This window comes from Panthera tigris, chromosome A1 (genome assembly GCF_018350195.1).
Source record: "Panthera tigris isolate Pti1 chromosome A1, P.tigris_Pti1_mat1.1, whole genome shotgun sequence".
NCBI classification, from domain to species: domain Eukaryota; kingdom Metazoa; phylum Chordata; class Mammalia; order Carnivora; family Felidae; genus Panthera; species Panthera tigris.
This window is the reverse complement of record NC_056660.1, coordinates 219,909,456-219,934,453: the sequence shown is the minus strand read 5'-3', so window position 1 is coordinate 219,934,453 and position 24,998 is coordinate 219,909,456.

Below are 24,998 nucleotides of genomic sequence, written 5' to 3'. Positions count from 1 at the left end.
GAGGTAGGTTTTTAACTCATTTGGGTAAATAACAAGGAGCACAGATCTTATGGAAAGAGTATGTTTTATTTTTTGTTTTTTTTATTTTAAATTTTTTTTAATGTTTATTTATTTTTGAGACAGAGAGAGACAGAGCATGAACAGGGGAGGGTCAGAGAGAGAGGGAGACACAAAATCTGAAACAGGCTCTGGGCTCCGAGCTGTCAGCACAGAGCCCGATGCGGGGCTCGAACCCACGGACCGCAAGATCATGACCTGGGCCGAAGTCAGACGCTCAACTGACTGAGCCACCCAGGTGCCCCGAGTATGTTTTATTTTGTAAGAAACCACAAACTGTCTTGCAAAGCGGCCATACCATTTTGCAATCCCACCAGCAATGCACGAGACTTTCCGTTGCTGTACATCCTCACCAGCATTTGGTGGTCTTACTGTTTTCTATTTTGGCCATTTGCACATTTGGCCAGATGTGCAGTGATATCTGGATATACAGCAGAGAACGCTTCAAAGTTCCTAAAAGTTCTATGCTGATTTCCATACAATTGAACACATTCTTGGAGAGATTGAGAATACACTTCCTCCTAGAACAATAAAGACCTTCAGACCTTCATTCTAGAAGCAATACAAACAGGACCTACAGTGATTGCTAAAGCAATAGACTATGAATTCACATTAAAACTCCATGAATATTTATTGTTTTATTATATAAACACTCATATTAAAAATAAATTATGCTAATATACGTTCCTTTCCTTTAGCATCCTCAAAGTATTTTTAGATACCATTCAACTAATTATAATAAAATGAAATGGATGAATGAATGGGAGATGTTATCATCTAAGAACATCGCTCTTGTTTAGTAGGTGGATTATGAACATCAACTTTCCATTTTGATCTTTATTGGGTGTGTCACTAAGAACTAAGACGAATCTTGCAAAATAGAAAACTCAATGGACGAGAACCTGAATGGATCTTTCACAAACGTTTCCATTCTACTATTTCATAAATGTTTCCATTTTGTGTACCAAGGATAATTACACAAAACATTACAGAGAGCATCAATTATTTGTATTATTTGACTGTTGATAAGTCTGTTTTAGTGTGTATTTTTTGATTAAATATTTTTGAAATACTTGGAAGATTCAGGTTTTAATCTCTATTTTTTTTTATTATTATCACCTAAAAAAGAAGGTAGTGCAATTTAGCTCGCTTGGTGCTGCCATGTATCCTGCCCGACAAGAAAGTAAAATTAGAACACTATTTACTACATGAATAACTTATATATTATTTTTTGTGTATGTTATTTATATGACATTATTTATCCAGTCAGTATTCATTCAGATTTATCCACATATTTACCATTTCATGTCTTGTCACTGCTTTGAGTATCTTTGAAATCTAGTGTTGCTTTAAAACTATAATATAATGCTTAAGTTTATGTTTATTTAAGTTTGTGTCTCTCAGTAATAAATTCTTTTTTGTTTTGTGTGAAAAAGCGTTTAATTTTGCTTTTATTCTTAGAGGATATTTTACACAGGTAGAGAATTTTATGTAGTTTTTCTTTTTTCATTTATTTCTTCACATTGAAGATATTCAATCATCTTATGGCTTCTAATGTTTCTAGTTAGAACTCAGTTCTCATTTGTTCTTCCAAATGTAGTAAATCTTTTTTCTTATGCGGTTTTTTATTATCTTTTATTTTGTTATCTGCATTCTTATATTGCTAGTAGTAGTTTTGTAGTTGTGAATTTCCTTGAACTTGTCCTGTTTAAAAGTTCAATTTTGGGAGGCACCTGGGTGGTTCAGTCAGTTAAGCATCCGACTGCAGCTCAGGTCATGATCTCGCTGCTTGTGGGTTCGAGTCCTGTGTCAGCCTCTGTGCTGATAGCTCAGAGCCTGAAGCCTGCTTCAGATTCTGTGTCTCCCTCTCTCTCTCTGCCGCTGCCCCACTCACTGTCTCTCTCTCTCTCTCTCTCTCTCTCTCTCTCTCTCTCTCTCTCAAAAATAAATGAACGTTACAATGAATGTTGGAAGAGAGAGACAGAGTGTGAGCAGGGGAGGGGCAGAAACAGAGGGATACACAGAATATGAAGCAGACTCCAGGTTCTGAGCTGTCAGCACAGAGCCCCACACAGGACTTGAACTCGTGGACTGCGAGATCATGTCCTGAGCCGAAGTCAGACATGTAAAACGACTGAGCCATCCAGGTGCCCCGAAAATAAATAAACCTAAAAAAAATTTAAAATTCCAAATTACTAATTCCATTAATATCTTTTTTTTTTTTTCAATTTCAAATACATTTTAGTGGTCCTCACTTTTAGTTTGGTCTGACAAATCCTTTTAGTGTCTTTGGAGAGATACTGTAGTTTTTCAATCAGTTTAGAAAAATCAACAAACCCACAATTAACAGCTCAATGAAAATAGAAATCAGTATCACATAGAATAACTGAAAGCTACATACCTATGATTTTTAAAGTGTCATTTAATTAGAATGAAATATAAATAATTTTTTTTACTGTTTCAGTCTTTTTTTTAATGCTTTAAGTTTTTATTTAATTCTAGTTAGCATATAGTATAATATGATTTTCAGGAGTAGAATTTAGTGATTAACCACGTATATATAACACCCAGTCCTCATCACAAGTCTAGCCCATTCCACTGCCCACTTCCCATTCAGTAACCCTCAGTTTGTTCTCTATAGTTAAGTCTTTTTTATTGTTGTTTTGTTTATTTAGTTTGTATTTATTTTTAAAGAGCAAGAGAGAGCACATGAGCTGGAGGAGGGCAGAGAGAGAGAGAGAGAGACAGAGAGAGAATCCCAAGCATGCCCTATGCTGTCAGTGCAGAGCCTGATGCAGGGCTCAATCTCATTAACGATGAAAGCACGACCTGGGCCAAAAGCAATAGTCAGACGCTTAACTGACTGCACCACCCAGGCACCCCAATAGTCTCTTTTATGGTTTGCCTCCCTCTCTTTCTTTTTTTCTTTTCCCTTATGTTTATCTGTTTTGTTTCTTAAATTCCACATATGAGTGAAATCATATAGTATTTTTCTTTCACTGCCTGCCATTTCACTTAGCATAATATAGTCTGGCTCCATCCATGTCATTGCAAATGCAAGATTTTATTATTTTTGATGGCTGAGTAATATTCCATTAGATATAAATAGACATAGATGACAGAGATACAGAGATATGGGGGAGGGGAGAGAGAGAGAGAGAGAGAAACATCTTCTTTATCCATTCAGCAGCCAGTAGACATTTGGGCTCTTTCCATAATGTGGCTATTGTTAATAATGCTGCCAAAAATATCAGGGTGCATATGCCTCTTTGAGTTAATATTTTGTATCCTTTGAGTAAATATCTAGTAACACAATTGCTGGATCATAGGGTATTTCTAATTTTAACTTTTTGAGGAACCTCAATACAGTTTTCTAGAGTGGTTGCACCATTTGCATTCCCACCAATGGTGTAAGAGGGTCCCCCTTTCTCTGCATCTACCAACATCTGTTGTTTCCTCTGTTGTCTATTTTAGCCATTCTGACAGGTGTGAGGTGGTATCTCATTGTAGTTTTGAGTTGTATCTCCCTAATGATGAGTGATATTGAGCATATTTTCATGTGTCAGTTAGCCATCTGGATGTCTTCTTTGGAAAATTATCTATTCGTGTCTTACGTCCAATTTTTAACTGGATTATTTGTTATTTGGGTGTTGAGTTGATAAGTTCTTTATGGATTTCAGACACTAACCCTTCATCAGATATGTCATTTGCAAATATCTTTTCCCACTTCATAGGTTGCCTGTTAGTCTGGCTGATTGTTTCCTTCACCGTGCAGAAGATTTTTACCTTGATGAAGTCCCAATAATTCACTTCTGCTTTTGTTACCCTTTCCTCAGGAGATGCATCTAATAAGAAGTTGCTACATCATTTCAGAGATTGCTGCCTATGTTCTCTAGGATTCTGATGGTTTCCTGTCTCAAATTTAGGTCTTTCATCCATTTCCAATTTATTTTTGTGTATAGTGTAAGAAACTGGCCCTGTTTCATTCTTCCGCATGTCGCTGTCCAGGTTTTTCAACATCTGTTGAAGAGACTGTCTTTCTTCCATTGGGTATTCTTCCCTGCTTTGTCAAAGATTAGTTGACCAGTGTTTAAATCTCAGTCATGATCTCTTCAAACACAGTTACTGCACCATTTGTTTTCTTACCTCCTTATGAGATTCCATATAAATATGTATGTTGTTTTAATTCTTTCAATATAGTTTACATCTCTTGTAAATTTTATCTTATGTCTCCGTGCTTCTTTGGTGCACACCTTACCAGTAATTCTTTATCTTCTCCCCTCTACTTTCCAACCCACTGTTGGATTCTTAATTTTAGTTACTGCACCTTTTTTTCAGCGCTAGTAATTCTATTTAATATCTTTATTATCCTATCTGGCAATTCTGCTATGTAACTTTTTATATTTTCTAGTTCTTTGCCAATTTTTTTAACCTTTTCATTTATGTTTTGAGTACAATAAGGTAATTAAAGTCTGGATGAGTCTGTTCACCAAGAAGTTCTCTTGATACCTTTTGATTGCCGTATTTCTTTTTGTTGCCATTCATATTGTCTTATCTTTTCAACTGCTTTATTAATTTTTACTTCAGGCTGAATATTTTATTTACAAAAATAACATTAAATTATCTTAGAGGAGGTTTGTGTTTGTTTGTTTTTCTTCTCCTGGGCATCTGCAGGAGGCAGCTATCTGGGATCAACTTAACACAGGTTTTATGAACTTTAGGGCTATTGGCATTTGAGGACAAATAAATATTTGTTGTCGAATGCTGTTCCATGTGCTGTAGGGGACTGAGCAGTCTCCCTGGTCTGTCTTCAAGAGACCCATTTTACACCTGAGGACATGTGCTCATTAGAACGCAGTGCCATTCCCTTCCCCTAGTTGTGACAACCATAAATATCTCCGGACATTGCCAAATGTCCCTTGGGAAAGAAAAAACAAAAACAAAAAATCAAAACCTGCCACCAGTTGAGATACACTGACTTAACTCAATTTTAGAGAATGAGATGCACTGGCACTCCCAAATTGAGGGAAGCTATGCTAGAATTCCCATCATGGCTGTTCTACTTATTCCAGTCAGAAATCTAAGGCATCATTCTTCAGGGTCACCATCCAAAATTTCCATTTCTACTGGAGTCCCTCAATCATGGTGGGATCCAGGCTCTACTTATGATTTCCTTAGGATGTAGGTATTGTAAATGTCCCCCAGATAAAAGCATTCCCAAAAAGGGGATGCTACTTTAAAGTTTGGGCTAGTCATTTCTCATTATGTTAGCTCTCTGCAGTAATGTTCTATCACTCTTGCAATAATTTGTCACACACCTAGAATCTTAAAAAATACAGACTTATTCTCTCACAGTTTCTGTGAGTCATAAGTTAGAACGCAGCATGGCAGGACTTTTTACTCGGGGTCTCATAAAGCCAAATTTAAAGCATTGGTGAGGCTCTGGTTCTCAGGATCCTTTCCAAACTCACTGGTTGTTGCTAGAGGTCATTTTCTTCTCACACCTTCCACATGGTCCCCTGCAACTTCAAGCCAGCAAAGGCAAGATGAATTGTATCTGCATTTCAAATCTCTATGGCTTCTGGGTCTGCAGAAGGGCTCATGTGCTAAAATTGTACAGCCAGATGGTCCAGGATAATCCCCCTATTTTAAGTCAATGTTTTGTAATCATAATTACATCTACAAAGGCCCTTTTGCCTGAACAAATGCATGGGTATATCTCTTCATACTGACTGTCCCAGAACTAGGGTGTAGAAGCGTCTTGAAGGCTAAAACTTCACCACACTCACCGATGCCTTCAAGAAGATTTTTTTTTTCTTTGTAATATTTTTCTAGGTTTTTTAGTTGCCCTCAGCTGTAGCATTGGCCTGAGTACTTACTCTGCCATGATTGAAAGTAGAACTCCTTTTGCTCAAGTTTTTGTTCAGTGCTTTAAAAGTTTCTCTCGCAATTTTCTCCATTTGACCAGCATGGGGTATAAGAAAGCCATCCTGTGTAATAGGCTAACTGGGTTCAAATCCAGGTACTCTCTTTTTGGCTTTCTGCAAAGTTTCTCATTTCTCTGTGCCTCACTGTCCACACCTATTAATTTGGAACTACATTACCTAAAATACTTCATTAATATGGGAATTAAATGAAGATATATAAAGTCACTTTGAATACAAAAACATGTATAATAACTTAATTCTCAGAACGTTAATTTTGATTATTAGATTTTATAAGAATGTATTCACATTTAAAAATGTAGATAAATGAAAAGCACCCTACTTGTCTATATTTTAATTCCCAAAGAAAAGACATCTTTAGTGTTTTCATTGTATACTGCCTATATTAATCCAAAGGATAAGCTATAACCAGATACTTAAATAAAAGCAAACACACACACATACACACACACACCCAGAAAAATTATACCTTTCTACCATTCTTTAGTCTTGATTATTCTTAAAACTCTGGAGTATTGAGACACTTATCCTAAATGAGACAAACTGCCTTGTCTTGGGATCAGTTTTTGGTGAGATATGTACATATTTGCCAGTTTATAAATATATTTTTATAAAAATGTTTCAACAGTAGGCAGAAAACAATGAAGAAAACTTAGGCTTAGCTGTACAACTACATAAACAGAGGATACAACCACAGATTTTAAGGCAAACCTTGTTGAACATGTTTAAATTCAAGTTGAAATATAATGTTTGAGTACATTCACACCAATTCTCAGAGAACAGTGTCACACATAATTATAAAGAACTCAAAAAAAGCACAAAAGGCCATCTGTGAGATTTGAACAAAGCTGTTGAAAGTACTTCGTTCATCTTAAAGTTAGGATTCTACAGTTGAAGTAGTTGGCATTTAGATGAGTGGAAACTCACACTGGGGGAAAAAATCACTGGGAAAAAAATCAAATGTAGGAATGAATGATTTGTATAATTTTGGTCATCTAAAAGTATTCCATTAGAATGGAAATAACATTCATTTTACACATAAAAATAATACCCTGTATGAAAAAATACAATAATGTAGACACAGAAGGAACAGCAGCCACTAAAAATTCTTATCTTATACCCAGAGTCCAATTTATCACATTTTACTGGCCATTTCACAATTAAAATATTAAAAAGATATCAGTGCTAACAATTGGGAAGCTGTTTTCCCCTAAATCAAGTGTTCTCACTTCTTCCCCTAGATCTTAGTTTTCTTCCTGCCTTGCCTCACTTTCATAAAAAGCATCCTCAAAGACTGTGGTTCGTAAACTTTGCCACAATTTAGAATCCTTATGAGATATTTTAGCAATTCTATGCCTGGCTTCACTACAGAGTAATTTATCAGAATTCTCGGAAATAAGACCCAGTCATCAATTTTTTTTTTAAAACTTCCACAAGTGATCCTCACATGAAACCAAGTTTGAGAACTAGTGTTTTACGAGATAGTGTAAGTCAAATGTAGAGGGTATTGAAAGATAAGCTTATTTAAAATATGGGGACAAGACAAAAAATTAAATATGGATGTTACAGATTATGAAAACAGTAAGCACCTTTATGTCATCAAAATATTAGGATTTTAATGGTAACTAGACTTTTGAGGGCAATCACTTTCTAGTATACACAGATACTGAATTCTAATGTTGTACACCTGGAACTTATTAATAACAATTTTTTTTGTTAGTGCCCTGTACGTTTGATAGGTAGGAATCCAGTCCATGTCAGTTTGGGATGTAACTGATTTGAGCACCTGTATTGTGTCTTATGTAGCTGTTGCAATAAATCTACCAATTCCAAAAAAGAATCCTACTATAGCTTGTGAAAGTATGTGTATTTTTATGTAAACATGTATCTGTGTCTATGTGTGTTCCATATTGGTATTATCAATTATTAACATTAATATTAATAACATTATTGTCATATACGTAGAGAAATGGATACACCAGTAGTGAATATCGGAATATGTAGGAATGCAAAATATATACAGATATAATATTAAAATACAATTTTTTTTCATTTATTTTATGACAAAAGGCTAAAATCTCTGACCTGGAGAATGAATGGAAGCAATCCAATTTAACTTTCCCCAAAACCTCAACTGCATTCTTTGGCAATCTTTGTTAATGAATATTCAATGATCTCTTAATATCTCAAGTTTACTTTTGTAAGTGACAGGCAATGGGGTTGTAACTGTACAATTCTTGGAGGGTCTTTCCTTATACTGAACTTAAATGTACTTCTAAACTGCAATAACTGATTCTATTTTTACCTTATGAGTCAGTTTGCAATAAAAATTACTAATTAAAGCATCCTTCACCTGTTGTGTACAATGATGACATTCAGCTAAAATAATATCTGCCTCTTAAACAATTAAAGTGCCATTAGGGGAATTGCTTTAAACATGAAATTAGTATTGACCATAACTAAAGGTAAGTCAGTATAAATATGTAAGTCAGTTTTCTGTATTAGTTTGCTAGTTAATACCACAGACTGGGCAGCTTAAAAACCAGAAATTTATTTTATCACAATTCTGGACACTAGAAATAAAATATCAAGGTATTTGCTAGGGTTGGTTTGTTTTGAAACCACTTCTCTTGGCTTATAGATGACTATCTTTTCCTTGTGTCGTCACATGGTCCTTCTTCTGTGCATGTCTGTGACAAAATCTACTCCTCTTACAAGGATACTAATCGTATTGTATTAGGGTTCACCTTATAACCTCATTTTAACTTAATTGCTGCTTTAAAGACCCTATTTCCAAATACCATCACACTCGGATGCAGTAGCATAACATTATGACTTGAACATATAAATTTTGGGGGGACACAATTCAGCCCACGATAAAGTCCTAACCACCAGTGCCTCAGGCTATGACCTTACTTTAAAATAAGGTTATCAACTGATATAATTGGCTAAGATGAGGTCACATTCGAGTAGGGTAGGCTCTTAAGCCAATATGATTGGTGTCTTAAAAAGGAGAAATCTGAGTACAGTCACAGAGGGAGAACACGAACTGAAAATGAACAGAGATGAGGATAATGCATCTATAAGCCACGTAACGCCAAACCTTAATGGGAAGCCACCAGAAGCTAATAGAGAGTCATGAAACAGATCCTCTGTTACAGCCCTCACAAGGAAGCAAGTTTCTGACACCTTCAGCACAGATTTCTAGTCTCCAGAACTGTGAGACAATACATTTCTATCATCCTAGGCATCTAGTTTGTTGTACTTTGTTATTACGGCAGCCCCAGGAAACCAATACACCCCTTCTGAAATAGTCTTTCGACATAGATAAAATAAAACAAAACTTGTTTCGCGTTTCTAAAATGAATACTTAAGTAAATCATTAAAAATCATCTGAAATTATTTGTGTATCAGACATATCATGGCAAAACGAGAGAATCACTGAGAAATAACTAAAGTTAGCCCTATTAAGAACCAATGCTAGATAATTAACACAATTTTAAATATCAGTAGGCCTTAAATGAACTTTCAAATAAGGCTGAAATTAAGTTAGTCCTATCAGAGTTATTCACAGCATTGCATGAATGAGTAAAAAGGTTAAATCATCTGTCACTGCTGTTTATTTTTAGGTATTCAACTAAATATTTTCAGAAATAAAATGTGGTATGAATTTCATTTTAGTTTTTGGTCTTTATTGCTATGGATAATTTCAAAAGAAATGTGTACAAAACCAGTAAAGTTAAAAATATATACATTTATATGAACTGTGATTTTTTTAATTGAAATAAAATTGCCATTTTCTTTGTGAATCATTACTTTTTTTAGTTCAGCATATTCATCCTGTTTGTCAAGTTGTGATTCATTTCTCCCACTTTTTCCTCTTTTAACATCTATGAATGCTGTGTTGGTTCATTTTTATGCACATATGATGTCATATTTTTACCAATACAAAACTTTAAATTGATGAACTACATATCACTTCCATGTAAAGTTGGCCTGTCTTCTTCCCTCATAAGCCCACCTCTATAAAATGAACATTTCATTGTGTAGCATGATCAAAATCACAGATGAAATGCAATAATAAGTTATAAGGTGTTCTGGTTATTAACTGAGGAGGCATCTATCCCAAACTTCTCATATTTCCTTAGGGAGAAACTGGTTTTCCGGAAACACATTTGGCCTAACTGGTTCTTTCCTAGACAGAGGTGACTCTGTTTGATTAGTAACATTGGTACAAGCAACCCAGGAACACTTCTTTCAGCATATTCTGGTTTTGTCTGGAACTGGCTGGCCTGCAGAAAAGGTACATTCTAGTTGCTACATTTGTTGAAATAGAGTGCCCCACCCAGGCTAGAAGACTGCAGCCCGCCGGTATGCCCATGTGAGAACACCTACAGGGGCTTCCCAAACTCCAGCCAAAGATTTGACAGATATAAAGTTAAATCATAAAGATATACTACCTTTGTGGAATTCTTAGAGCCTGCATTGACTAGCTGTGTGATTTTAGACAAGTTTCTTTCTTTTTAAAAAAAAAATATTTTTAAAGTTTATACATTTTTGAGAGAGAGAAAGAGAGAGAGCGAGCACAGGGGAGAGACAGAGAGAGAGGAAGACACAGAATCTGAAGCAGGCTCCATGCTCTGAACTGTCAGCACAGAGCCCGACGCAGAGCTCAAACCCACAGACTGTGAGGTAAGGACTGAGCCGAAGTCAGACGCTTAACCAACTGAGCCACCCAGGCTCCCCAGACAAGTTTCTTAAGCACATTCCTTCTCAGTTTCCTAAAATCTAAAGTGAAAAGAACACTGTGACATTCTTCTTGCAGTTTTCATAAAATTTAAATGATCTACTAAACATCAAATGCTTGAAAGGTCTTGCCATCCAACAGTCACCATTATTGACTGATACCTGATGGCCTTCTGTGTTGTTTTTAATTATTCAGTATTTAGGTATAGTAAATGGCAGAGTTATTCATTGATCCCTAAATTCCCAACATATTTAGAGCAACATAATTTAAAAAATAGGAAAAAAATGAAAGAAAGAAATTATACCCCTAAGATTACATTTGCAGAAACTGTTAAGAAATCCTAAACTAGAGGAGAAATGGAAACTAAATATAGACCCATTCTTGTGTTCATAGCTTTCCATACATTATCTAATTAAGTGTAATAAATGTCTGCCTCCAGTCTTTGTTTTGGAGAAGAGTGGTAGTTCTATTCAAGTTTTGACAGGATCAAAGACTTGTTTTAAAAACTCTGCATCATACTTTGTATACAACTTCTGCCTAAATATTGCTAATGCATTGCTTTAGGATACCAAAATCACTCTGTGCAACCACCACATAACAGAACGTTTCTTCCATTATCGAGCTGCCTCCTATAGCACCATGCACTATTCTTGGGGTAAGACGGAGGGGGGGAAATGCTGCTGCATGAGAAATCATTTGACAAATGTACTCATTGATCAAAAGAAGTTTTTGGAATAATCTAGTCAATTATATTAAATATTTTTATATATTTACATACACTATATTATTATATATAGGGTATATAAATAATATATATAATATACCCTATATTCTCCAAATGCCACAAACTATCTTTCTATTGGTAACATCTATTGATACCATTTAAATAAATAAATGGAAGCAAATATAGGAAAAGTGGAAGTCCACATATAAATGAACCACTTGGGCAATCATAACATAAAGACATAACAATCATGTTTTCTGGGGATGAAGACTGTTTTATCACTTCCTTTCAATCTGTATAATTAATTATTCCTCTTGCTGTTCTGCATCAGCTCATACATCCAGTACAATGTTGAATAGGTGCAGGGAGAGGATATGCCTGACTTGTTCTTGATCTTAGGGGACAGAATCCATTCTCTTACCATTAAATGTGATGCCACATGTTTTACTAAATTTAGGACGTCTTCTCTATTCTTGGTTTGTGGAGAGTTCCTATCATGAATGGGTGTCAGATTTTGTCAAATATTTTTTGGCATCAGTATTTATGATCATATAGCTTTTTAACTTTTCTTGTTAGGTAGAATTTCATGGATCGATTTTCTAATATTAAAGTAGCTTCTCATTCCTGAATTTAGTGACATTTAGTCATGATGGCCAATTCTTCTAATATTGTTGGATTTGATCTGCAAAATTTTTTGAAGATTTTGTATCTATGTTCATGAGATATAGTCTGTAATTTTCTTTTTTATAGTTTTTTATCTGAATTTGTATTAAATAATGCTGACATCACAGAATGAGTTTGAAGTATTCCATCTGCTTCTATTTTCTGACAAACAACTGTTGAAGATAGATATTATTTACACTTTAAGTGTTTCATAAAATTCACCATTGAAACCCTCTGTGTCAGGTACTTTATTTGTAAGTTTTTAATTGTGTATTTATTTAATAGATATAGAGCTATTCAGATTATCTATTTTCCTTGTGTAAATTTGAGTAGGTTGTATCTTTCATGAGTTGATCATTTAAGTTATCAAATGTGTGACCATATATTTACTCATAGCATTCTTTTATTATCATCTTAATGTCCAGGGAGTCCATATTAATAATCCCCCTTTACTGACATCAGTAATCTCTCTCCCTCACCTTTTTCTTGGTTCTCCTGTTAGCATTCTATTAATTTTATTGATCATTTGAATAGTCAATTAGGTTTTTTTCTTTGTGTTCCTATTTTCAATTTTGTTGATTTCTCCCCTAATTTTTGTTATTTCTTTTCTTCTGCTAGCTTTAGGGTTAATTTAGTTTTCTTTCTCTAGTTTCCTAAAGTTGGATATTTCAGATCTTTCATTTTTTTTCTAATACAGGCATCTGATGACACCACCCACAAATTTTGAAAAGTTGTGTTTTCATTTATTCATAAATATTATTTAATTTCTCTTGGGACATCTTTTATCCATGAGTTACCTTTATTTATTTTTTATGTTTATTTATTTATTTTGAGAGAGAGCATGTGTGTGCACACACATGTGCCAATGGGGGGAGGGGAAGAGAGAGAGGAGACAGAGAATTCCAAGTAAAACCCAAGCAAGGCTTGAACCCATGAACTGTGAGGTCATGACCTAAGCCAAGAGTCATATGCTTAACCAACTGAGCCAGCCAGCCACCTCTCCATGAGTTATTTTAAATACCTTGCTCAATTTACAGATATTTGGGGATTTTCCAGTTGTTTTTCTTTCACTAACTTCTAGTTCAATTCAAATATAGTTTGAAAACATACTTTGAATGTATTTATTATTTTAAATTTGTTAAGGTATATGGCTCAGAATGTGTTTTCTTGAGTTGGATGGAGCATTTTAAACATTTCAATTAGATCAAGTTAATTAACGGAGTTAGACATTTGTATCCTTATTGATTTTCTTGTTTATTGATTTATCAATTTCTAACAGAGTAGTAATGAATATTCTAATGACTATTACATATTACTCTACTTCTCCTTTCACATCTATCAGTTTGTACCTCATGTATTTTGACAGTCTCTTGTGAAATGTACATATATTACTATTATTTCTTCCTGGATAGTTACTCCTTTGCCATTATGTAATGCCTTTCTTTATCTCTGACAATCTTACTCATTTCAAAATCTACTTTGTCAGTAATTAATATTAATTCTTCTCTGACTCTCATACTCTGCTTTTGTCTTCACATTTCCCTCTCTGACTTTTATAATGACCCTTGTGATTACATTGGGCCCACCTAATTATCCAGTATAATTTTCCCACCTCAATTTCCTTAACTTAAATATATTTGAAAGTCTTTTACCATGTAAGGTGATATGTACAGGTTTCAAGAATTAGGAGATGGACATCTTCAGTGAGGGGGCATTTTTCTGCCTACATCAGACAAATGGAAAGCAACAAATATTGTGGATGATGTGGGAAAATTGGAACACTGTGCATTGCTAAAATGGTACAGCCATTATGAAAAGCAGTTTGTGACTTGCTCAAAAATTCAAATATAGAATTATCATATGACTTTGCCATTTCACTAACAGGTATATACAAAGGAAGTTGTAAACGGGATCTAAAAGAAATACTTGTACATGGATGTTCATAGTAGCACTATTCACAGTAGCTGACAGGTATAAGCAAACCAAATGCTTATCTACAAAATGGAAAAACAAGTAGTGACATACATATGCAATGTAATATTGTTTAGCTGCAAAACTGCATGCTACAATGTTACAATGTGGACGAATTTCAAAAATAATATGTAAAGTGAAAGAAGCCAGACCAAAAAAATGTCATATATTGAATGCTTCCACTTCTATGAAATATTATTCATAATAGATAAATCCATAGAGAAAGAAAGCATGTAAGGGGTTGCCTGGGGATGGTGAATAACCTACTTAGTGGGCACACATATTTTGTGGAGCGATGATGTTTTAGAACTTGACAGAGGTGGTGACTGTATAATACCATGAATGCATTACACGCAACTTAACTGCTAACCTAAAACAGTTAATTTACATTATGTGATTTCATAACATTAATAAATAATCTTATCTTAGTAATAAAAGACAAGAAAATGAGGTACAAATAAATTAAGTAACTGTGATAATTTATTTTATGTACTTATTTGTCTGGGCCATGGTGTAGATATATTGTTAGATTTTTTTTTTTTGATGTTTTTATTATAGTGTTTTTAAATGAGGTATACATTTAAATTAGATTTTGAGTAAGAAATAGCCCTCCATAATGTGGAGTTTCCCTATCCAATCAATTGGAGGCCAAAACAGAACAAAAGGCTGACCTTACCCAAATAAGAGGGAATTCTCTGGCAGACTTCAGACTTCACTTGCAACATTGGTTCTTCTTGGTTCTATAGCGGGCTGCACTATCAATAATTGCCAAAGTACAGAAAGAGCCCAAATGTCCATTGATGGATGAATAGATAAAGAAGATATGGTATACACATACAATGGAGTATTACTCAGCAATCAAAAAAAGTGAACTCTTTCCATTTGCAACTATGTGGGTGGAACTAGAGGGTATTATGGCTAAGCGAAATTAGAGAAAGACAAATATCATCTGACTCATATGAGGACTTTAAGACACAGAACAGATGAACACAAGGGAAGGGAAGCAAAAATAATATAAAAACAGTGAGGGGGACAAAACATAAGAGACTCTTAAATATGGAGAACAAACATAGGGTTACTGGAGGGGTTGTGGGAGGGGGAATGGGATAAATGGGTAAGGGGCATTAAGGAAACTACTCCTGAAACCATTGTTGCACTATATGCTAACTAACTCGGATGTAAATTTTAAAAATTTAATTTAAAAAATTTAAAAAATGTTAAAAAAGAACTTGAAAAAAAAAGAAGCACACAGAGAAAAATATAAACTTATATGGAAAATCTCTGATACTTAAAGTATAGATAATTAATCCACATTTAAATATACTTTTGAATTCTAGTTTTTGGTCCTAAAATTTCCTGGAAACATGATATATACTTTTACAGTAGTATTCTACTCAGATATACACACATACATACATACACACACACACACACACACACACACACACACACACACACACACAGAAACTATTCTCTACAAATTATATTAAAGAAAAATATTTTTAGAACTACTGAAGAAATTGAAATTGACCCATCTACCCCTATAAAAAAATCAATGTATTAAATATCAGTAAATTTAAAGTATCCATGACTGAAAATAATACTTATTTAGTTTACCTGAAAAATGAATGTATTACTTATCAATGAGCTTGGGCTTCAGTCTACAAACACTTTTGCCCTTTAAAGTTATTAAAAATCAATGTGAAGAAATTTCTATACCAAAAGTTTTCAGGAAATCTCTAAAAAGATTAATGACAGAAATGCTAAACCAAGTTTCTGACTCAAATTTATTATTTTGGAAAAATTACAGAGTACATATAATAGATTCAAATTGTGACTTTCTGTTACCTAACAAGTATTTAAAAATTTTACTTAAATTATATAAATTATTTAAACTTGCTGAGCCTGTAACTCCTTATCTAAAAAACTGGAATAGTTTCACTCCAAAAGATGATTAGAGAGATTATGTATGACATTTTATATAAAGTACTAGCAACACAATTTATACTTTAATATTGATATGTGTGTATGTATATATATATATATATGTATATATATATATGTAATATATTCCACAAATAAGATATTTAGGTCAATTACATAATATGTATATAAAGAGATATGTTCATCTACATATGTGTGTTAAATTTAATTGAGATGAGATAATCTATTGGGTGAATCCAACAAATCCTTCCTGTATTATTTGGTAAATGTATTTACCAGAGAAATAATTATATTAATTTCTTAAATAATATAATTATTTATATAATTAATTTTTCTCCTGCCTTTGCTTTTTTCTAAGACTCAATTTTTATTTATTTTTTTTTCTTTTTTTTTTCTTTTTTTTTTTTTTTTTTTTAAATATATGAAATTTACTGTCAAATTGGTTTCCATACAACACCCAGTGCTCATCCCAAAAGGTGCCCTCCTCAATACCCATCACCCACCCTGCCCTCCCTCCCACCCCCCATCAACCCTCAGTTTGTTCTCAGTTTTTAACAGTCTCTTATGCTTTGGCTCTCTCCCACTCTAACCTCTTTTTTTTTTTTTTTTTTTTTCTTTCCTTCCCCTCCCCCATGGGTTTCTGTTATGTTTCTCAGGATCCACATAAGAGTGAAACCATATGGTATCTGTCTTTCTCTGTATGGCTTATTTCACTTAGCATCACACTCTCCAGTTCCATCCATGTTGCTACAAAAGGCCATATTTCATTTTTTCTCATTGCCACGTAGTATTCCATTGTGTATATAAACCACAATTTCTTTATCCATTCATCAGTTGATGGACATTTAGGCTCTTTCCATAATTTGGCTATTGTTGAGAGTGCCGCTATAAACATTGGGGTACAGGTGCCCCTATGCATCAGTACTCCTGTATCCCTTGGATAAATTCCTAGCAGTGCTATTGCTGGGTCATAGGGTAGGTCTATTTTTAATTTTCTGAGGAACCTCCACACTGCTTTCCAGAGCGGCTGCACCAATTTGCATTCCCACCAACAGTGCAAGAGGGTTCCTGTTTCTCCACATCCTCTCCAGCATCTATAGTCTCCTGATTTCTTCATTTTGGCCACTCTGACTGGCGTGAGGTGGTATCTGAGTGTGGTTTTGATTTGTATTTCCCTGATAAGGAGTGACGTTGAGCATCTTTTCATGTGCCTGTTGGCCATCCGGATGTCTTCTTTAGAGAAGTGTCTATTCATGTTTTCTGCCCATTTCTTCACTGGGTTATTTGTTTTTCGGGTGTGGAGTTTGATGAGCTCTTTATAGATTTTGGATACTAGCCCTTTGTCCGATGTGTCATTTGCAAATATCTTTTCCCATTCCGTTGGCTGCCTTTTAGTTTTGTTGGTTGTTTCCTTTGCTGTGCAGAAGCTTTTTATCTTCATAAGGTCCCAGTAGTTCACTTTTGCTTTTAATTCCCTTGCCTTTGGGGATGTGTCGAGTAAGAGATTGCTACGGCTGAGGTCAGAGAGGTCTTTTCCTGCTTTCTCCTCTAAGGTTTTGATGGTTTCCTGTCTCACATTCAGGTCCTTTATCCATTTTGAGTTTATTTTTGTGAATGGTGTGAGAAAGTGGTCTAGTTTCAGCCTTCTGCATGTTGCTGTCCAGTTCTCCCAGCACCATTTGTTAAAGAGACTGTCTTTTTTCCATTGGATGTTCTTTCCTGCTTTGTCAAAGATGAGTTGGCCATATGTTTGTGGGTCTAGTTCTGGGGTTTCTATTCTATTCCATTGGTCTATGTGTCTGTTTTTATGCCAATACCATGCTGTCTTGATGATGACAGCTTTGTAGTAGAGGCTAAAGTCTGGGATTGTGATGCCTCCTGCTTTGGTCTTCTTCTTCAAAATGACTTTGGCTATTCGGGGCCTTTTGTGGTTCCATATGAATTTTAGGATTGCTTGTTCTAGTTTCGAGAAGAATGCTGGTGCAATTTTGATTGGGATTGCATTGAATGTGTAGATAGCTTTGGGTAGTATTGACATTTTGACAATATTTATTCTTCCAATCCATGAGCAGGGAATGTCTTTCCATTTCTTTATATCTTCTTCAATTACCTGCATAAGCTTTCTATAGTTTTCAGCATACAGATCTTTTACATCTTTGGTTAGATTTATTCCTAGGTATTTTATGCTTCTTGGTGCAATTGTGAATGGGATCAGTTTCTTCATTTGTCTTTCTGTTGCTTCATTGTTAGTGTATAAGAATGCAACTGATTTCTGCACATTGATTTTGTATCCTGCAACTTTGCTGAATTCATGTATCAGTTCTAGCAGACTTTTGGTGGAGTCTATCGGATTTTCCATGTATAATATCATGTCATCTGCAAAAAGCGAAAGCTTGACTTCATCTTTGCCAATTTTGATGCCTTTGATTTCCTTTTGTTGTCTGATTGCTGATGCTAGAACTTCCAGCGCTATATTGAACAACAGCGGTGACAGTGGGCATCCCTGTCGTGTTCCTGATCTCAGGGAAAAAGCTCTCAGTTTTTCCCCGTTGAGGATGATGTTAGCTGTGGGCTTTTCATAAATGGCCTTTATGATCTTTAAGTATGTTCCTTCTATCCCGACTTTCTCAAGGGTTTTTATTAAGAAAGGGTGCTGGATTTTGTCAAAGGCCTTTTCTGCATCGATTGACAGGATCATATGGTTCTTCTCTTTTTTTTTGTTAATGTGATGTATCACGTTGATCGATTTGCGAATGTTGAACCAGCCCTGCATCCCAGGAATGAATCCCACTTGATCATGTGAATAAGACTCAATTTTTAAACAAAAGAGTATACTCTTACTAACATTCCTTATATACACATACATATTTGTGATATTATTGGAAATAAAGTGTTTGGTCTTTTGGAGTCAGCATTTTTTTACTTTAAAGTTCCTTTTTATTGAGGGATAATATTTCAAAAAATGCTATGAATATTTTTTCCTTGTTATACTTTCGTCAGCATTTTCACATATGTATCAGATAGATTAAGGGGGAAAAAATGGCAATACAACCTGAAGGCTGAAAGTTTAAATGCAAGGAAGACTAGAAATAGAGAAGCCATAGTTGTCATAGCAACATAATCTTGCTATATTCATATTATCCTTTTCCACACAAGAAGAATTTTCAAAGCTCCATAGAGTTGTTCCAAGTAGTAGGGGAATGAGGTCTGTAGGCATTTAATATAGAACTTTAAGGCACTGTTAACACAGACCATGTTCAGTAGAAGCAACACTTTACTTGAAATTTAATTCAGATAGTATAATCATTTAGGGAGATTTCCCGTAATACATTCTTTATGAAATAATGTATAGTTAAGACTTCACTCTTCCTTTTTTCCAGGACACATAAAGACAGAAGCGTCTCATAGTAAAATTTTAGAATCATTCCAAGGTTTTACTAAATCTGTTTCTTTTATTTCCCAGTGGCTTTCTGATGATTTTTATAAAAAGCAGCAGGTATTACATATCTTCTTTTATGAGTGAATGCTATATATTTGTCTTACATATTTAATTCTGAATACAGACCAGGTCCTTCTAATCTTTTGATATCACTTTTGATATTTTCGCTTTAAGATATATCAAGTAATTAATAATATCATGCACAAACCAATTCCATTCTCTGAGCTTCCCCTACTGAATCTTTTGCTAGATAGTAATAAAAACAATAACAAAAACTTTTATATAAGATAACATAAAAAAACTAAGGATCTCAAAATATAACATTTAGTTTTATTTCATAAATATTTATTTGATGAAAAATACCTGCATTCATTTAGCCTAACCAGAATTATACAAATGCCAAGCCAAAGCATAATTTAATATATCTTATTCTTTTTCCAATTAATTTCCTTTCTCCACATTCAGCTTGAAGTTATTAGGAAGCATTTTTCCAGCTCTAGATAAAATGAGAGTGGATTAAATAGTATAGAGGGCATTAATTATGATCATTTAGGAATAAACAGCTTCTGGAGAGTCTGAAAATTGTAACGCAAAGACATAGTATATTGAACAATTGCAGAAAGACCCAGTGAGAAGCAGGAACATAAAATACCAAGTAGCAGTGGGAAACTGATCAGCGGAGGAAAGAGCTACAGATGAAGCACCACAAGGTCCCTCAGCAGAGCCAATGGCTATGGCCCTCACGATCTTTTAGAAGAGCAGATATTACATTATGTAGGGTCAACTGTAATAGCCTACTTTGTCTAACATTTGCTCTGCTTCAATTAGATTTATTATTGTATCCTGGGGTTATGAACACCTGACTTAGCAAATTTCAGGGAAAACATACCTTCTTAAAGTATAGCCATATTGGCAATATCTGGTTCAGCCCTGAGAAAAATGGCTGTTTCTCAGACTTGACTCTACTACTTTGATAACTACTATTACTACTGTGTCCAAATAACTGAACCGATAAAGAGCAACATTTCTCTCCGCTACTCTTCCACATATGTTGATAAATACCTGACATGTAAGAGAAATTTTGCTGATGTGAAAGACATAGCTCCTAGAACTTGTAGAGATTTCAGAGAATGGTATTCTCTTAAATTATGAGAAATCTGCAAAAATGTCCAACTTTAAATGTTATTTAACATGCCATGAACTCACATAAAAACAATGCATGTTTTACCATAATGTGCTAACATGTTAAAAAAAACCAGAAACTTAAAAGGAGTAAAACCATAAATTCTACAAAATAGGGATTTAGCACACTAATATGTATGTTATTTTGAAAGCATAACACAAAAGCAGTAAGTTACAAATTGACATTATACCCTATATCAGAGTGTTAGGTTTTTTGTTTTATTACATTTCACTTTTTCCTAGTTCTAGTTGATTTTTTTTTTCAAATCTACAAGAAGAAGAAGAAAGGAGGAGGAGGAAGAAGAAAGTCTTCATGTTATTCAGTTGCCATAGATAAATGTGTGCATTTTGGAAAAGCTCTGCTATTCATTCACCACTTCTGGTGTGTCCTTGTTTGTTTTATATAATTAAAACTATATACTGATATTCATTACTCTATATATAACTTTTAAGATAGAAATCAAGCTTAGAATTAAATTAAATGTCAATAAAAATATAGTATAATTATATGTGCTTGGTTTAAAAGAGAATTTTTACATGTAATTTTATTTTATAATCACTTTCATGAAAAGGACTAAAGATTTAACATGTAAAAATGAAAAAAAGAACAAATTTATTTAGGACTTACTTATTTTTTTACTAAAATGAAATATATTTACTCTAATTTGTTTGAACTTAAGAAATTTATTTTCTCTTACATTAAAGAAAAAAACTTGCAATCTGTGTCAATAGCCATTTCCCACTTTTTTTTTTCTGGACAAATGTTATATTTAAGAACCTAATTTATCAGGGCTCCTGGGTGGCTCAGTTGGTTAAGAGTCCAATTTCAGTTCAGGTCATGATCTCATGGTTCATGGGGCTGAGTCCCATGTCGGGCTCTGCACTGACAGTGAGGAACCTGGAGTTTGCTTTGGATTCTGTGTTTACCTCTCTCTCTCTGCCCCTCTCCTGCTTGTGCAGTGCGATCTCTCTCTCTCTCTCTCTCTCTCTCTCTCAGAAATAAATCTAAAAAAGAACCTAATCTATCATTTTATATATATTTTAAAAGAAAACAAAAATGCTCCTGGTATTTCTAAACAACAAAAACCAGAAACCTATGATGAAAGATGCAGACAACTTCTCTTCTCTTCTTCTGTAGGCAATGTAGTTATAGAAATAAATGCAGACTGCCAGAACAATCATGTGAAGTATTCTGTGGATACTCACTCCAGCAATAAACAACCATAACTGCTGAAAAATATTCAAAACATATTAAAGTCTCTGCAAAATTTCCCAAAGACATGATTAAGTGAAAAAAAAAATGAAAATCTACTAAATCTGCATTTGAGCCAAGACCTGCTCTACTCCCTCCTTGGCTCCCCAGTTTATCGTAAGGGAAGATCTATTTGGGGTGGTTTGTGAAGCCAAGAATACACGGCTTCATATTCCCTTGGCTTTTAGTCCAGGGATACAGAGTCTCCCTGAGAGGGGAAAGACACTGCCATTTCTCATCACCTCAAGCAGAGACTCTATTCTAGACAAGAGTGGCTGAGAGGTCTGGGGTCTCTTCCTTCATTCAGTTCCAACTTGTAAGGTGGAATCTCCACCCAGTAGACAGCACATTAAGAATATGGGGGCCTAGAAGGTCCTCATTCCAACTCACTCACAGCATAGTATTTCCACCCTGGGAGAAACAAGCAAAAAAGACCAGAGGCTCCTCCCCCACTCAGCTTCTTGCTCATAAAGCATTCATTCCAAGAAATGCATGCTACTACCCCCAAACCATCTCTGGAGCAGAGGCACAGAGATTTGGTGAGAGATGAGTCAATCAAAATGGGTGATTACATAATCATACAAGACAGTATATATGCATATTTATTCCTTCTTGTTTAAATGGATTAAAAAAACAAGTATATAAAACAATATATATACAACTGCAGTGTTGGGACTATGATATGTAATATATATTTGACAATTATAGCATAAGCACAAAATAAACAGGTGAATGCTAAGCTATACTGGAATAAGGAAATAACACCAAATGGTAACTCAATTCATAGTAACTAATAAAGAGAACTAGAAGTGGAAAATCCGAAGTTTAATACAAGAGACCCTATAAACAATTAATTGCTCTCCTTTCCTTTTCTCAGTTTAAAAAAAATTAAATTATAAAAGGGAATATTTATACCAATGTACTATTGAGTTTCAAGACATACAGATGCAAGTTCCATAACACTACTAATATAAAACAGGAATATGGAATAGTGATACAGAGAAGTAAAGTTCCTATTCCCACTGGAATAAGTCTGAAGTAGATTTTGGTAAGTTAAGATATATATGGCAAGTTCTACCATAAAGATTAAGTAAATGACTCAAAAATATAGTGAAAAATCATATAATTAAAATGATACGCTAGAAAATCTTCACTTAATTAAAAAATAAAAGCATTAAGGTGAAACAGATAAACTAAACGAACTGAAACATACAAAAAAATAAAATAGCAGATGTAAATGCAAAATAATAACCTTAAGTGTGAATGAATCAAACAATATAATCAAAAGTCAGAGTTGACTGGATTGAAAAACTATATACTCTCTGCAGAAAACACATTTAAGATACGGACATACAAATAGCCTGCAAGTAAAAGGATGGAAAAACATGTTATAAAAAACAACCACCATAAGAAAGCTGTAGATAATTTTAGTATCAGATAATTTAGCCTTTAAAACAAAAACTTTTTGCTAGAGATAAAAAGCGCTTTTTTTGTAATGAAAAGAGGCCCACATATCAATAATCTATAATAATTGCATATATGTTCATACCTCACAAGAATTCCACACCCCACATCCAACACAGAAAATTACTTGCACAGTAGATACAAAAGGAAACAGAAAATTTGACCAAAAATAAAAACGAACTATACCTACAGATATCTGCAAAACACTCCACCCAACAACAGCAGAATATACATTGTTCTCAAAGTACACAAAACATTGCCTAGAATAGATAATATATCATAAACCATGCCTCAACATGTTTAGAAGGACTGGATAATAAACGTATGTTTCCTCACCAGAATGGAATTAGAAATCAGTAAGAGAAAGAAATTTGGGAAATTCACAAATGTGCTGAAAGTAAATAAAAACATCCCAAATAACCAATGGGTCAAAGAAAATATAGCGAGAGATATTTTAAAAATACTTTTAAGAAAAAATGAAAATGAAGACACACATACCAAGACCTATGGGATGAAGCCAGACCAGTGTTTACAGAAAATGTATAGCTGTAAAGACTATATCGAAAAGGAAGAAACAGCTCAAATCAATAACCTAACCTTCCATGTTAAGATGGTAGAAAAATGAATAAACTAAATCTAAGGCAAGTAGAAGGAAGAAAGTAAGCTTAGAAAGGAAACTAGTGAAATTGAGACTAGAAAACAGAGACCATTAACAAAGACAAAAGTTGTTTTTTTCGGAAGTATAAACAAAACTAAAAAATAATTTAAATAGAGTGACCAAAAATAAAATGAGAAAAGATTCAAATCACTAAAATCAGGAATGAAAGCCTACTACCTACAGGAATCAAATGAGTATAAAGGAATATGTTGAACAACTCCATGCTAACAAGTTAGACAATTCTGATTAAACAAATTTCTAGAACAACAAAAGCTATCAAACTAACAAAATAAGAAACAGAAAATCTGAATAGACATAAAATAAATCCTAGGTTTGAATTAGTAATTTTAAAACTTCATACAGGGGCACCTGGGTGGCTCAGTTGGTTAAGCGTCCAACTTCTGCTCAGGTCATGATCTCATAAGTTTTTAGCTGGAAGCCTGCATCAGGCTCTGTGCTGACAGCGTGGAGCCCGGAGCCTGTTTCGGAATCTGTGTCTCCCCGTCTCTCTGCCCCTCCCCTGCCCTGCTCATACTCTGTCTCTCTCTCTTTCTCTCAAAAACAAATAAACATTTAAAAAATAAGAAAAGAAAAGAAAAGAAAAGAAAAGAAAAGAAAAGAAAAGAAAAGAAAAGAAAAGAAAAGAAAAGAAAAGAAAAGAAAAGAAAAACATCATACAAATTAAGCCCAAACCCAAAGAGCTTCATTGGCAAATTATTTCAAAAACTTAAAGAAAATTAGTAATAACTCTTCACAAACTCTTCTCAAAAAGAGAAATGAAGAGATTATTTCTCAATTCATTCTATATTGCCAGTATTACCTCAATAGCAAAATTTAAGAAACACAAGAAAACTACAGATAAAAACCTCTTAGGAATATAGGTATGGAAATTCTTAACAAAATAATAGCTAACCAAACCTATCAATTTACAAAAACAATTATACATCCTGAC